Here is a 14,081-nt window from a genome sequence, read left to right as displayed (position 1 = left end):
GTCGCACAGAGTTGGACACGACTGAAGCGACTTAGCAGCAGCAGCAGCATAGAGGTGTTTTAAGCCTCTGTGTTTTAGATACTACTGCACATGCCCTCTTGTACACAGAGGAATGAATGCCTGAATGTATCTTCCCTAAGCCTTTCTTTAATAATCATACACGGCATAGGTGTGACCCATAGTTTCTATCTGCCATCTTTCCAGGAACATCAAAAAATATATACGATCAAAGTAAAAGCAATATACTTGCTATGAAAAACTATAACTTAAAACAAGTCTTCTTGCTATATACTTCCAATCCAACTGCGGATATTAAGTTGTCTTATGTAGAAATTCTGGAGCTTCTATTGATAATTACTGAGCTTTTAGTATGTGCCAAAGTCATGGTAACTATTTTACATGAATTATCACAGCTAGTCCCTAATAATATTTTATGAGTTTCCAATAAGCAAGGATTCATTAGCATCCATTGTAAATTATGAAGTCATTTCAGAAAGTCATAAATTTAAACAGAGCAAAATTGTCCATTTGCAAAGTGTGGGATCAGTCAAAGTGAATGTCAAGAAAAATGAAGTGGAAAATTTGGACCAATATTTTTTTTTTTATTATGAGATTTTGAGTTTGAGTGTAGGAAGGCACCTCAATCTTTCTGACTTCTGTCACTACTTACTAAAAAGATGGAACAATTCTGCCTACAGTTTATTTGATAAGAATGTATTCAAAATGCTAAACTAATACACTCACATCATAACATATAAAGGATATATTGCATCACCTTTAAGACCTGTCATCAGTCTATAACAAATGAGTTATTATTAAACAAAGTAATCCAGACAATGTATATAATAAACAAAAAGATCATTCACTGAAAAATTAAAATATAATAAAAGTTTGTTCAAGTGGGAAAACATGCTTTTCAAAATGAAGTGCAATAGTGGTAAATTTTTTTCTATATTGTTCTCTATTGTTTTCTATATTGTTCTCTATTGTTTTCTATATTGTTCTCTATAATTTCATCAGTGCTTAATGAGCCCTGAACATCAGTTATCATGGTTCTGTACCTGGCTATATGAAGGTGAAAGACTGAAAACTTCCCAGAGTTCCTTTCTCAACATGTATTAATATACTGGTTTGCCTTAACATCTGATTGTTACAAGGAAAATTTACTGCTCTTTTTACACAATGACATATCCTTTTTTTTTTTTTACAGATAGAGAAGAAAATTTTTCTACGTAGATTAATTTATTTTCTAGATTTAGAAGAATCACAGATAACAGATTTTCTTAAACAAGACTCAGTTTTGAATATCACAATAATTATGCCTTTTGGAAGATTTATAAATAATTGAAAAATAAGGAGATGGATGTACTAGAGGGAATAAAGCAAAGATGGTAGAGTGAAGGTGTGGTTTTACTCAATGGATCAAAGAGAATAAGCCAACAAAGAGAATAAGCCTACAGTCTTTTCTAAAGTAGTAGTACATACACAACTAAACAGAGGATGGTCTGAAGGGATAGCAAGGAGTGTAAATGCTCATGCAGAGTGGATTTAATGAGTAACCCTCCTTATCTGATTGTGTGCAGCTCTTGAGAGCTGGGAAGGAACCTTCCATGCTCCCTGGAATGGGAAAATAATTGCTTTATCCATGAAATGCATCACAGAATTTTTCTCTCCAGCTTGAGAAATTGGGCTAATTACTAGAAAATATGACACCTTCAGTATACAGAATTTAAACATTACCTGTTTCATTTTTCCATGGCTTTCTGGTAAGTACTTACCTTTCTTTTCCTTTCCAGGAAGCAAATGAGTCTTTATGCACCAAGACCGTTATTAATATCGACCTACAAAATGAAGATTTAATAGGCTTTATTTTTGCAACATACACCTTATAGTTGAAGAACTAGTGTCACTCACTTTTTTTTTTTTGCACTGAGCAGTAGCACATTTCAAAGGATTATTAAAATGTCATTAAAATCCATACTTTGAACAACAATAAAAGCACCTTTTAAAATTCAACATGTTCACAATGGAATGGAATGGATTTCAGTTTCTACAGATGTGGCTTGGGTATGATCCAGTATTTTTATTTCTCCATGGGATCTTCCCAATTCAGGGATTGAACCCAGGTCTCCTGCATTGCAGGTGGATTCTTTAACAGCTGAGCCACCTAGCCACCTAGCTGGGCTTTCCTAGCCCAGCTCTTCTGGAAATCTGAGCTAATTTTCATCTTTCTACTAGGCTGCATACAGCTTATGCTTGGAAACTTCAGAATGCTGTGCTAGTACTAAGAGGTGTAAAGGATAATGCAGATATTATTGTGTGGAAGATCATCAAGTATATAATGTGCATTCACAGTTATTTGTTGTAATATTTCTTGCTTTCATAGTCACCTCAGAAAGACTGGTTTCAAACATTAAAAGATGCTGTTCCTCAAAACCCTGTGCTTTGTCCAATTCCTGTTGTGTCACAAAACATTTACTCTAGTTTTCTATCTGATTATTCTATTTGAATTTTTATTTCTTTATGAATCTCTCTTTCCTTCTGAAATATTATTTCTAAATTCAACCTTAACAAGATTTTTCCTTAGCTAATTTTTGAGCCAGTTGGGGGAAAAGGAAATAAAACGATACTTGGCCATGCTTTAGAGTTGCAGGACTTGAAATCTAGATTATGAAGGATCTTTCCTTTTCATTAGATGACATGTTGGTAGGAAACCCTGATTTTCTCCGCAGGGGTTCACTACTGGTTGAGACCACAAGTCCTCCTAAAAAGGCTCCCCATAGAAAGGAAGATAGACCACATTCTTCTCTGTGTTTTACACACAGGTTTATAGCATAAACTATTGGTAACTAGTTTGTTGGATAATAAAATCCAGAATAATTTAGTTTCCTCATGTTAGCTGCCAGGCTAAACCCTGAAAACCTCACACTGAGATACCACCCATTCAGAATGCTATTTTGAAAATCTGAAGATATTCAAAACATATTGATGTAATATCCTTGCATTTAATTGGGAGGGAAAAAGTAACCTCCCACAACCAGTCCATTCTAAGGGAGATCGATCCTGGGTGTTCATTGGAGGGACTGATGCTAAAGCTGAAACTGCAATACTTTGGCCACCTCATGCGACGAGTTGACTCACTGGAAAAGACTCTGATGCTGGGAAAGGTTGGGGGCGGGAGGAGAAGGGGATGACCGAGAATGAGATGGCTGGATGGCATCACCGACTCTGTGGACATGAGTTTGAGTGAGCTCCGGAAGTTGGTGATGGACAAGGAGGCCTGGCGTGCTGTGATTCATGGGGTCGTGGAGAGTCGGACACGACTGAGCGACTGAACTGAACTGAACTGAACTATATGGAAATGTACTATCCGAGACATTCTCTTCAGATACTTAAAAGTCTACTCTCTTTGCATTAGGATGTCTGTGGACATCCTAGTCTAAGAGAAATACAAAGGAAACTTCACTTCTTAAACTAAGTAGGACTGGATGCTGTAAAGTAGAAACTCTTAAAAGAAGTGGATGAAAATTACATATCTACCTCATGGCAGAACTGCATAACCAATCAAGGATTTACTTCTAAATTTTCATACAGAAATGCATCAGGAAAATGATTTTGACTTATGTGTCTATAGGTAAATACATGCATATTCTAAACTCTATCATTCCTCACCATATTTTCTCTAAATTCTATATATTATTTATAAAAGGAACAATAACTCATACTCAAACATAAGTAAAATACATTAGAAATACCCAGTAGAAAATATATTTCCTTTAATACGTGAGACATAGATTTTTTACATGAAAAATGGATTTGGATGTGTGTTTGTTTCTGTGTGAATGTGCGTGTGCTGAGTTTGGATTAGCATTTCTCATGATGTACTCTGCATAAAAGTTAAATAAGCAGGGTGACAATATATAGCCTTGATGTACTCCTTTTCCTATTTGGAACCAGTCTGTTGCTCCATATTCAACTCTGTTACTTCCTGACCTGCATACAGATTTCTCAGGAGGCAGGTCAGGTGGTCTGGTATTCCCATCTCTTGAAGAATTTTCCACAATTTATTGTGACCCACATAGTCAAAGGTTTTGGCATGGTTAATAAAGCAGAAATAGATGTTTTTCTGGAACTCTCTTGCTTTTTCGATGATCTGCAAATATTGGCAATTTGATCTCTTGTTCCTCTTCCTTTTCTAAAAGAAGCCTGAACATCTGGAAGTTCATGGTGCACATATTGCTGAAGCCTGGCTTGGAGAATTTTGATAGTTACTTTACTAGCATGTGAGATCAGTACAATTGTGCAGTAGCTTGAGCATTCTTGGAGCATAGTCAGATGGTAACAGGGATCCATAGGTTCTATATGGCAGAATAGAGGGTGAGGTGGCAGTAACTTTGTACTCTCAAGATTTCTGAAATGTGTTATTTGCTTTGCTTTACAATATACATGACAAATATTCATGTTTACTGTATGTAAAGTAGGAGATAGGTCACGAGTAGGGAAGAGATGCTAAACTCTGGAGATACTCACCAGAGTTTATATGAGATAGAAATTATGCATTGGAATAAAGGCACTCTTCAGGACCCTGGAGTTGTATATTCACATAAACTATAAGGAATATATTAACAGACACAGAGCTTTAGCCCAATCCCAAAGCTGCCTGAACTTACACAGACCTGGGAAATAGACTCTTGGAGAGCTCAAACAGAAACTTGCGTACACCAGGACCCAGGAGAAAGGAGCAGTGACCCCACAAGAGCCTGACCTAGACCTGCCCGTGAGTGTCCAGGAATCTCCGGTGGAGGTGTGGGTTGGCAGTGGCCTGCTGCACGGCTGGGGGCACTGAGTGTAGCAGTGCCTGCATGGACCTTTTGAAGGAGGTCCCCATTATCTTCATGACCTCCACCATAGTTTGGCTCCAGGTAAATTACAGGGAGGGAACACAGCCCCACCCATCAAAAGAAATTGGATTACAGATTTACTGAGCACGGTCCTGCCCACAGGAACAAGACCCAGTTTCCCCCTCAGTCAGTCTCTCCAATAGGAAGCTTCCATAAGCCTCTTATCCTCCATTGGAGGGCAGACAGAATGAAAACCACAATCACAGAAAACTAACCAATCTGATCATGTGGACCACAACCTCGTCTAACTCAATGAAACTACAAGCCACACTGTGTAGGGCCACCCAAGATGGATGGGTCATAGTGGAGAGTTATGACAAAATGTGGTCCACTGGAGAAGGGAATGGCAAACCACTTCAGTATTCTTGCCTTTAGAACCCCATGAACAGTATGAAAAGGCAAAAAGATAGGACACTGAAGGATGAACTCCCCAGGTCGGTAGGTGCCCAACATCCTACTAGAGAAGAGTAGACAAATAACTCCAGAAAGAATGAAGTGACGAAGCCAAAGCAAAAACAACAGCCAGTTGTGCATAAGGCTGGTGATGGAAGTAAAGTCTAATGCTGTAAAGAGAAATATTGCATAGGAACATGGAATGTTGGGTCCATGAATCAAGGCAAATTGGAAGTGGTCAAACAGGAGATGGCAAGAGTGAATGTCAACATTTTAGGATCGGTGAACTAAAATTGACTGGAATGGATGAATTTAACTGATATGACCACTACTACTTATATCTACTATTGTAGGCAAGAATCCTTTAGAAGAAATGGAGTAGCCATCATAGTCAACAAAAGAGTCCGAAATGCAGTACTTGGATGCAATCTCAAAAACGACAGAATGATTTCTGTTCGTTTCCAAGGAAAACCATTCAATATCACAGTAATCCAAGTCTATGCCCCAACCAGTAATGCTGAAGAAGCTGAAATTAAATGGCTCTATGAAGACCGACAAGACCTTCTAGAACTAACACTCAAAAAAGGTGTCCTTTTCATTATAGGGGACTGGAATGCAAAAGTATGAAGTCAAGAAATACCTTGAGTAATAGATAAATTTTGCCTTGGAATACAGAATGAAGCAGGGCAAAGGCTAATAGAGTTTTGCCAAGAGAATGCACTGGTCATTACAAACATCCCCTTCCAACAACACAAGAGTTGACTCTATCACATGGACATCATCAGATAGTCAATACTGAAATCAGAGTGATTATATTCTTTGCAGCCAAAGATGGAGAAGCTGTATACAGTTAGTAAAGACAAGACCAGGAGCTGACTGTGGCTCAGATCATGAACTCCTTATTGCCAAATTCAGACTTAAACTGAAGAAAGTAGGGAAAACCACTAGAACATTCAGGTATGACCTAAATCGAATCTCTTAGAATTATACAGTGGAAGGGAGGAATAGATTCAATGGAGTAGATCTGATAGACAGAGTGCCTGAAGAACTATTGATGGATGTTTGTGACATTGTGCAGAAGGCAGGGATAAAGACCATCCCCAGGGAAAAGAAATGCTAAAAGGCAAAATGGTTGTCTAAGGAGGCCTTACAAATAGCTGTGAAAATAAGAGAAGCGAAAGGCAAAGGAGAAAAGGAAAGACATACACATTTGAATGCAGAGTTCCAAAGAATAGCAAGGAGAGATAAGAAAGCCTTTCTCAGTGATCAATGAAAAGAAATAGAGGAAAACAATAGAATGGGAAAGACTAGAGATCTCTTCAAGAAAATTAGAGATACCAAGGGAACATTTCATGCAAATGTGGGCACAATAAAGGACAGAAATGATATGGACCTAATAGAAGCAAAATACATAAAGAAGAGGTGGAGAGAATACACAGTAGAACTATACTCTTCATGACCATATGATCACTCACCTAGAGCCAGACATCCTGGAATGTGAAGTCAAGAGGGCATTAGGAAGCATCACTGTAAACAAAGCTATTGCAGGTGATGGAATTCCAGCTGAGCTATTTCAAATCCTAAAAGATGATGCTGTCAAAGTGCTGCACTCAATATGCCAGCAAATTTGGAAAACTCAGCAGTGGCCACAGAACTGGAAAAGGTCAGTTTTCAATCCAGTCCCCAAAAAAGGCAATGCCAAAGAATGTTCAAACTACCACACAATTGCACTCATCTCACATGCTAGTAAAGTAACAGTCAAAATTCTCCAAGCCAGGCTTCAACAGTACATGAACCATGAACTTCCAGATGTTCAAGCTGGATTTAGAAAAGACAGAGGAACCAGAGATCAAATTGCCAACATCCTTTGGATAATTGAAAAAGTAAGACAATTCCAGAAAAACATCTGCTTTGTTGACTACACTAAAGCCTTTGACTGTGTGGATCAAACTGGAAAATTCTTCAAGAGATGGGAATACCAGACCACCTGACCTGCTTCTTGATAAATCTGTATGCAGATCAGGAAGCAACAGTTAGAACTGGATATGGAACAATAGACTGGTTCCAAATAGGAAAGGAGTGCATTACGTCAAGGCTGTATATTGTCACCCTGCTTATTTAATTTATATGCAGAGTACATCATGAGAAATGCTGGGCTGGATCAGGCACAAGCTGGAATCAAGATTACTGGGAAAAATAGCAATGACCTCAGATATACAGATGACACCACCCTTATAGCAGAAAGTGAAGAACTAAAGAGCCTCTTGATGAAAGCGAAAGATGAGAGTGAAATAGTTGGCTTAAAACTCAACATTCAAAAAACTAAGATCATGGCATCTGGTTCCATCACTTCATGGCAAATAGATAAGGAAACAGTGGAGACAGTGACAGACTTTATTTTGGGGGGCTCCAAAATCACTGCAGATGCTGATTTCAGCCATGAATTTAAAAGACGCTTACTCCTTGGAAGGAAAGTTATGACCGACCTAGCCAGCATATTAAAAGCAGAGACATTACTTTGCCAACAAAGGTCTGTCTAGTCAAAGCTATGATTTTTCCAGTGGTCATGTATGGATGTGATTTTTGGACTATAAAGAAAGCTGAGCACCGAAGAACTGATGTTTTTGAACTGTGGTATTGGAGAAGACTCTTGAGAGTCCCTTGAACAGCAAGGAGATCCAACCAGTCCATCCTAAAGGAATTCAGTCCTGAATATTCATCAGTCCTGAAAGGATTGATGCTGAAGCTGAAACTCCAGTACTTAGGCCACCTGATGCAAAGAACTGACTCATTGGAAAAAACCCTGATGATATTGATTGAAGGCTGGCAGAGAAGCAGATGACAGAGGATGAGATGGTTGGAGGGCATCACCGACTCAATGGAAACGAGTCTGAGTAAACTCTGGGAGTTGGTGATGAACAGGGTGGCATGGCGTGCTGCAGTCCATGGGGTCGCAAAGAGTCAGACATTACTGACTGACTGAACTGAACTGAACAGAACTTTACTCTGGGCAAAACAATAGGCTGGATTGCCTGCATGGAAGACATCTAGAGAAGGAGAAGCATCAGGGGCAAGAGAGGAGAATACAAAGACAAGGACTTATTTCTAGGGAAGGATGAACATTTATATAGTAACAGAAACATAAATAAGGCCAATGCAGAGAAGAGAACTGAGCTTGGACCTACCTAGGCTCATAGAGCCATGGTTACAGCTACTGTTCTACTGTTAATACTACATTCATTCTACACAGTTGAGGACTACGTTTGTTATGGAAAGATAGCGTACGTGAACGATTGGAAATAAGTAGTCAGCATAACTCCACTTACCTTGGTCGTGGAAAATCTCTTCACAGCCGCCCCAGCAAAGTGCAGCTGCTGTACCTTACCTTGGACGAGGGGTATCTCCTCAAGGCCGCCCCTCCTGACCTTGAACGTGGAGTAGCTCCTCTCGGCCCTCCTGCGCCAGCGCAGCCACCGCCTGTTGGACGTGGGGTAGCTCCTCTCGGCCGCCGGCCCTGGGTAAGAGAAACCCAAATAAGACGGTAGGTATTGTGAGGGGGCATCAGAGGGCAGACACACTGAAATCATAATCACAGGAAACTAGCCGATCTGATCACATGGACCACAGCCGAATGTGGTCCACTGGAGAAGGGAATGGCAAACCACTTCAGTATACTTGCCTTGAGAACCCCATGAACAGTGACAAAGGGCAAAATGATAGGATACTGAATGAGGAATTCCCCAGGTCGGTAGGTGCCCAGTATGCTACTGGAGATCAGTGGAGAAATAACTATAGAAGGAATAAAGGGATGGAGGAAAAGCAAAACCAATACCCAGTTGTGGATGTGACCAGTGATAGAAGCAAGGTCTGGTGCTGTAAAGAGCAATATTGCATAGGAACCTGGAATGTTAGTTCCATGAATCAAGGCAAATTGGAAGTGGTCAAACAGGAGATGGCAAGAGTGAACGTCGACATTCTAGGAATCAGTGAACTAAAATGGACTGGAATGGGTGAATTTAACTCAGATGACCATTATATCTACTACTGTGGGCAGGAATCCCTTAGAAGAAATGGAGTAGCCATCATGGTCAACAAAAGAGTCCGAAATGCAGTACTTGGATGCAATCTTAAAAATGACAGGATGATTTCTGTTCATTTCCAAGGCAAACCATTCAATATTACAGTAATCCAGGCCTATGCCCCAACCAGCAATGCTGAAGAAGCTGAAGTTAATCGGTTCTATGAAGACCTACAAGACCTTTTAGAACTAACACCCAAAAAAGATGTCCTTTTCATTCTAGGGGACTGGAATGCAAAAGTAGGAAGTCAAGAAACACCTGGAGTAACTGGCAAATTTGGCCTTGGAGCACGGAATGAAGCAGGGCAAAGGCTAATAGAGTTTTGTCAAGAGAATTCACTGGTCATAGCAAACACCCTCTTCCAACAACACAAGAGAAGACTCTACACATGGACATCACCAGATGGTCAACACCGAAATCAGATTGATTATATTCTTTGTAGCCAAAGATGGAGAAGCTGTATACAGTTAGCAAAAACAAGACCAGGAGCTGACTGTGGCTCAGATCATGAACTCCTTATTGCGAAGTTCAGACTGAAATTGAAGAAAGTAGGGAAAACCACTAGACCATTCAGATATGACCTCAATCAAATCCCTTATGATTATACAGTGGAAGTGAGAAATAGATTTAAGGGACTAGATCTGATAGATAGAGTGCCTGATGAACTCTGGATGGAGGTTCGTGACATTGTACAGGAGACAGGGAACAAGACCATCCCCATGGAAAAGAAATGCAAAACAGTGAAATGGCTGTCTGAGGAGGCCTTACAAATAGCTGTGAAAAGAAGAGAAGCGAAAAGCAAAGGAGAAAAGGAAAGATATAAGCATCTGAATGCAGAGTTCCAAAGAATAGCAAGGAGAGATAAGAAAGACTTCCTCAGTGATCAATGCAAAGAAATAGAGGAAAACAACAGAATAGGAAAAACAAGAGACCTCTTCAAGAAAATTAGAGATTCCAAGGGAACATTTCATGCAAAGATGGGCTCGATAAAGGACAGAAATGGTATGGACCTAACAGAAGCAGAAGATATTAAGAAGAGGTGGCAAGAATACACAGAAGAACTGTACAAAAAAGATCTTCACAACCAAGATAGTCACGATAACGTGATCACTGACCTAGAGCCAGACATCTTGGAATGTGAAGTCAAGTGGGCCTTAGAAAGCATCACTACTAACAAAGCTAGTGGAGGTGATGGAATTCCAGTTGAGCTATTTCAAGTCTTGAAAGATGATGCTGTGAAAGTGCTGCACTCAATATGCCAGCAGATTTGGAAAACTCAGCAGTGGCCACAGGACTGGAAGAGGTCAGTCTTCATTCCAATCCCAAAGAAAGGCAATGCCAAAGAATGCTCAAACTACCGGACAATTGCCCTCATCTCACACGCTAGCAAAGTCATGCTCAAAATTCTCCAAGCCAGGCTTCAGCAATATGTAAACCGTGAACTTCCAGATGTTCAAGCAGGTTTTAGAAAAGGCAGAGGCACCAGAGATCAAATTGCCAACATCCGCTGGATCATGGAGAAAGCAAGAGAGTTTCAGAAAAACATCTATTTCTGCTTCATTGACTATGCCAAAGCCTTTGACTGTGTGGATCACAATAAACTGTGGAACATTCTGAAAGAGATGGGAATCCCAGACCACCTGACCTGCCTCTTGAGAAACCTGTATGCAGGTCAGGAAGCAACATTTAGAACTGGACATGGAACAACAGACTGGTTCCAAATAGGAAACGGTGTACGTCAAGGTTGTATATTGTCACCTTGCTTATTTAACTTATATGCAGAGTACATCATGAGGAACGCTGGGCTGGAAGAAGCACAAGCTGGAGTCAAGATTGCTGGGAGAAATATCAATAACCTCAGATATGCAGATGACACTACCCTTATGGCAGAAAGTGAAGAGGAACTCAAAAGCCTCTTGATGAAAGTGAAAGAGGAGAGTGAAAAGGTTGGTTTGAAGCTCAACATTCAGAAAACAAAGATCATGGCATCTGGACCCATCACTTCATGGGAAATAGATGGAAAAACAGTGGAAACAGTGTCAGACTTTGTTTTTTTGGGCTCCAAAATCACTGCAGATGCTGATTGCAGCCATGAAATTAAAAGACGCTTGCTCCTTGGAAGGAAAGTTATGACCAACCTTGATAGTATATTAAAAAGCAGAGACATTACTTTGCCAACCAAGGTCCGTCTAGTCAAGGCAATGGTTTTTCCCGTGGTCATGTATGGTTGTGAGAGTTAGACTGTGAAGAAGGCTGATCGCCGAAGAATCGATGCTTTTGAACTGTGGTGTTGGAGAAGACTCTTGAGAGTCCCTTATACTGCAAGGAGATCCAACCAGTCCATTCTAAAGGAGATCAATCCTGGATGTTCATTGGAGGGACTGATGCTAAAGCTGAAACTGCAATACTTTGGCCACCTCATGCGACGAGTTGACTCACTGGAAAAGACTCTGATGCTGGGAAAGGTTGGGGGCGGGAGGAGAAGGGGACGACGGAGAATGAGATGGCTGGATGGCATCACCGACTCTGTGGACATGAGTTTGAGTGTACTCCGGGAGTTGGTGATGGACAGGGAGGCCTGGCGTGCTGCGATTCATGGGGTCGCGGAGAGTCGGACACGACTGAGCGACTGAACTGAACTGAACTGAACTGATAACTCCACTTCCTAAGTATTAAAGAGGATAATTTAATTGCTGGAGACTTCATAGGAACCTTCAATTGGAATCTTCTTCTTTTAAGAAGATGATTTCTTCTTAAAATGGAAATTTGGATTGTGATAAATTATTAAATATGTTCACTTTCTGATAGAGACTGGGGAACAGGATTCTAAAACTTTTATTTCTGAAACTTTTTTGAAATATTAACATCTGTTATGTTGTATATTTTTCTACAGATATCTTAACAACCCTTTAAAGTGAAAGGCCCCATAAGATTGTGAAACCTTTCTGTATTAGCAGTTCACTTCCTTTTGCTTATACCCATGCCCTTCCCACCCTAGCCCTGCCACCAGCACCTGAGCAGCATGTTTAGAGAAGTACAAGGAGGGGAGTCAGCGGAGTAATCAACCGAATGGACAGCTGAGTGACAAGGATTCAGACATTTTTCTACAAATAATTTCTTGCTTAAATCTATTATTTTGCTTCATTATTTATGTTATCAGAATATTTAACTCTGGTTCCAACTGAAGCAACACAGGAAATTCCTGAACTCACGTTCTCCCATAGACACTTCAAACTTACAGCAATGTGAAGAACATTTTTCTCCAAAAAAACTAAAAACTAGCTGAGCAAGTTTTCCGACACATAGAATGAGTGAGAAAAACTCCACATCAGGGCAGGTAGAAGAGGATCCAAAACAATCCTGCCATTGTCAAGAAGTGGTCAAGAGTAAATTTAACCTGGAACATCCCCCTAAGGAGGAAAAAGTCTAAACCCCACATCAGACATACTAACATTTAGCATCTGCACTTGAGAGATGAGCACATAAAACAACTAGATCTGAAAGCCAATGTTTCTCTCATCCACAAGGAACTAGAAAATGAAAGTTAGCAGAAGGAAAGAAATAAAAATAGAGCAGGAACAAATGGGGACTAAAAGACAGTAGGTAAGATCAGCAAAACTGAAAGCTGATTCTATGAAAATATAAACAAAACAAAAAACACCTTGGCTACATGCACCAAAACAAATTCAAATAAATGAAAGAATTCAGATAAAATCATAAGTGAAAGAGGAAATATTACAACTGATACCATAGAAAAACAAAGGTTACTTAGATACTAATATTGACAATTATGTCAATATATTTGATGACCTAAAATAAATGAGATAAATTCCTAGAAACATACAACCTACCAAGACTGAATCATAAACAGAAAACTGAATACCCCAATTACTATTAAACAGCTTGAATTAAGAAATCTAAAATCTTTCACCAAACAAAAGTTCAGGATCTGACAACATCGGTGATTTCTACGAAACGTTCAAACAAGAATTGATATAAATTCTCAACTCTTCCCAAAAACAGAAGAGGAAACATGCCAAACTCATATTACAAGCCCAGCAAAACCATCGTACCAACACCACATAAGGAAAGGCACAAGGAAATTACAGATCAATATCCCTGGTAGACACAGATGCAAAATTCTCAACATAACATTAACAAGGCAAATTCAACAACACGTTTAAATGATTATACACTGTGATAATGTGGAACTTATCCCAAGGACACAAGGATGGTTCAACATGTGCAAGTTATTCCATGTTATACACCACATTAACAAAATGAAAAATAAAAATCATGATTATCTCAAGAGATATACAAAAAGCATTTGACAAAATTCAACACTTATTTATGATAAAAACTTCCAACAGAATTACAGGAAACGTACCTCAACATAATAAGGGCCATTTATGACAGACCCACAGCTAACATCATATTCCATGGTGAAAAACTGAAAAACTTTCTTCTAAGATCAGTAACAAGACAAGGGTGATTGACCACTCACAATTTTTATTCCACATAGTACTGGAAGTCTGAGCTGCATCCATCAGATAAGAAAAAGAAAGATATCTAAATTGGAAAGGAAGAGGTAAAACTGTCTCTGCAGATGACTTGATATTATATGCAAAAAATCCTAAAGATTCTACCAAAAAAGAAAAAAAAGACAGAATTAGTAAACAAATTCCATCAAGTAACATGATACAAAACC

General features: G+C 39.5%; 1 protein-coding gene across 2 annotated transcripts in view; it reads left to right on the top strand.

The window, feature by feature from the left end:
* LOC129552343 (platelet glycoprotein 4-like) overlaps positions 1 to 2,414 on the top strand; it is a 44,254-nt gene extending 41,840 nt beyond the window's left edge. Inside the window, exon 14 of one of the 2 annotated variants that reach the window (XM_088833957.1) lies at positions 1,797 to 2,414. The gene's annotated coding sequence lies outside the window, so the exon portion shown is untranslated. Of the gene's footprint in view, positions 1 to 1,210 lie in introns of both variants that reach the window. The other variant, XM_088833958.1, reaches the window with a different exon arrangement.
* Positions 2,415 to 14,081: the final 11,667 nt, after the last annotated feature.

This window comes from Moschus berezovskii, chromosome 3 (assembly GCF_049115385.1).
Source record: "Moschus berezovskii isolate FMDL1 chromosome 3, NW_MosBer_1.0, whole genome shotgun sequence".
Classification (NCBI taxonomy): Eukaryota; Metazoa; Chordata; class Mammalia; order Artiodactyla; family Moschidae; genus Moschus; species Moschus berezovskii.
This window is presented reverse-complemented; position numbering and strand designations above follow the sequence as displayed.